The following is a 3,156-nucleotide window of genomic DNA, read 5'->3' on the forward strand; positions in this document are numbered from 1 at the left end:
GTCATCATTAGTCGGGATGTGACTTTTGATGAAGAGTCAGTCCTACGAAGGTGAGCAGGCATGGAAGAGCAGCAGGAGCAGGAGGAGGTCCAGCAGGGCACTGCTAGACAGCTTATCTCTTTTATTTTGCCTCTTGCAGGTACTATGGGAGGACATGACATTCAAGTGGAGAACCTACCTAAGGTGTCTCCACAGGTGGAGAGGACTCGGATGGATGATCGAGGTGGAGAGGTCCAGCAGGAACGAGCTGGATCGAGGACTGATATCGATGTTGCCCTACACAAGCCCAAGAGGACCATCAGGCAATCAGACCGATATGGCTTCGAGGAGATACTGTCATATGCCTTGGTGATAGTGAATGGAGACCCATATACATATCAGGAGGCTATGGAGAGCCAGGACAGAGAGCAGTGGGTCCAGGCGATGTCCGAGGAGATGCAGTCTCTCCACCAGAACCAGATGTGGTGATTGGTGCAGTTGCCACAGGGGAAGAGGCCCATTGGCTGCAAATGGGTCTACAGTCGCAAGGAATGGCCTTCAGAGCAGAGAGGTATCAGATTCAAGGTGATGTTAGTGGCCAAGGGATACTCCCAGAAGGAAGGCATCGACTTCAGCGAGGTCTTCTCTCCCATCGTCAGACATACTTCCATCAGAGTGTTGCTGAGCATTGTAGCAGCTCAGGATTTAGAGCTGGAGCAGATGGATGTCAAGATGGCATTCCTCCATGGGCATTTGGAGGAGAAGATTTACATGGAGCAGCCACCCGATTTTAGGGATCCAGGATCAGAGGGAAAGGTTTGTTTGTTGCAAAAGTCGCTGTATGGGCTGAAGCAGTCGTCGAGGCAATGGTACAAGCGGTTTGACTCCTATATGCGCAGCATTAGACTTTTCGGGTGCGAGTTTGATCCCTGTGTTTATGTTCAGTCTCTTGAGGATGGTTCTATGGTGTTCCTACTCTTGTATGTGGATGACATGCTTATAGCATGCAAGAGTAGGAAGGTTGTGCAAGATCTAAAGGCATCCTTATCTCGGGAGTTTGAGATGAAGGATTTGGGCCCTGCAAGGAAGATCCTAGGCATGGAGATTTTCAAAGATCGAACCCGAAGGGTGCTGCATCTATCTCAGGGGGGCTACAAACAGAAGATCTTAGAGAGGTTCGGGATGAAGAGAGCAAAGCCGGCGGAGCTGCCACTAGCCGATCACTTCAGACTCTCGAAGACCATGGTGCCATAGACTGAGGTGGAGGCTCAGGAGATGGAGATAGTTCCTTATGCTTCAGGAGTTGGGAGCTTGATATATGCGATGGTCTGTTGTAGGCTAGACATCGCTCATGCAGTGAGTTAGGTTAGCAGGTTCATGGTGCAGCCTGGCAGGGAGCACTAGAGAGCTCTGAAGTGGATATTCAGATACCTGGTGGGTTCAGTTGGAGTTGGCATCTGCTACGGACAGTGAGGAGGTACAGTGGGATACTCTGACATGTCCAAGGAGGCTCAGGGGCTGATTGGAGATTATGTAGATGCAGACTTCGGTGGAGATGTGGATACCCGGAGGTCTACGACAGGCTTCCTCTTTAGCCTGTATGGAGATCCTATTTCTTGGAGATCGATTCTGCAGCCTATCACAGCCCTATCCACTATAGAGGTGGAGTACATCGGGTTGACAGAAGCAGCTAAGGAGGCAATTTGGCTAAAGGATTTGTTGACGGAGATGGGCCTTACTCAGGAGGCCATTAGAGTGCACTGTGATAGCCAGAGTATACTTCTATTAGCACAGAACTCAGTCTATCATTCAAGGACAAAGCACATCGACATTCGGTATCATCGGATCAGGGAGCTTGTAGAGGATGGTGAGGTGGAGCTGGTAAAGGTACACACCAAGGAGAACCCAGCTGATGCACTTATGAAGGTACTTTCATGGGACAGCTTTCAGAGATGTGTTGAGCTGATGCAGCTGATGAACAGAGTGAAGCTGGTTGAGGCCTTGGGACACCAAGGTGGAGATTGTCGTGATCCAGGTGGTGTGCCCAAGAACCAGGGGACCAAGGCTAAGGCCAAGGTCCATCATTCATGAGGGCTTCATGGAGGCTCTAGGGCTAGTTGGGCCCTAGGTTGAAAGGCTGTGGGCCTTTCAGGTTCTTGAGGTCTAAGTTATGTGGGCCTCAAGGGACCAACTCTGTATGGCCCAGATTTGGACCTAGATTATGTGAGATTAGGTCGAGTCATGGGTGTACATGGGCTTGGGTTAACCTAATCTCCCATAGAGTTGGTCAAGGGAGTTTTGGGTTTGGGTCACTTGACCCGATGTTTATATACACATGTACTTGTATAGGTTTGATCAAGCCAAGAAAATACAAGACTCTTTCTTCCAAATCTGTCTCTCTTCTCTCTCTCTCTCCAGCTCTTCTCCATGCCACAGGAGCAAGAAACCCTAGGGTTTCTTGCCGCCAGGTCCAGATAAGGAAAGAAAAGCAAGGAGGCGCTAGCCCTTCCCCTTGTAGCTGCCGACTCTCTCTCTTCTCCCTCTCTTGCAGTCACCCAAACACTAAGTCCAAGACCTAGAATCTCTTGAGAAGAGGTTGGAACAAGTTCCTCTCAGATCTGGAGTTGATCTGAGATCGTTTGAGGCACGGGTGAGATCTCCATCAACAGATCTACCAGAAAGGCTGCAGCAGGATAGATCTGCAAGGTCTATTTCCATCTACCTTCTTCCCTATCTAGAATATCTCGATTTGAGATATATGAATTGGAAGACCTCAATCCAGGCCTGATCTTGTTGGGTACCAGATCTTGGATTTTTTAGAGGTGATTTCAGAGGCATTCTTCATCTGGAATGAATGGCTGATGAAGAAGACAGCAACCAGGCTGATTCCATCAAGGGCCTTTGATCGAGTCCAGAAGTCTCAAGATTTGTTTGTTGCTGGTTCCACTACTCCCAAGGTCTGTGGGAGGAGCCAAGATCATACTCCAATATGAAGAATCGATAGACATCGATCGAAGGAGTTCGATCAGCATCGGCCGTCGAAAGGGCTCTACAACAAGCTAGCACCCGTGAGGAGCCGATCAGATCAGGAGCCTCGTGTGGATGATCCACAGAGGCCAGACATCCTATGTGGCTGCGTTGTGGTGATCAGAGCCTTCCGACAGTGATCAAATTGTG

Source organism: Elaeis guineensis, chromosome 11 (assembly GCF_000442705.2).
Source record: "Elaeis guineensis isolate ETL-2024a chromosome 11, EG11, whole genome shotgun sequence".
In the NCBI taxonomy this organism is placed as follows: domain Eukaryota; kingdom Viridiplantae; phylum Streptophyta; class Magnoliopsida; order Arecales; family Arecaceae; genus Elaeis; species Elaeis guineensis.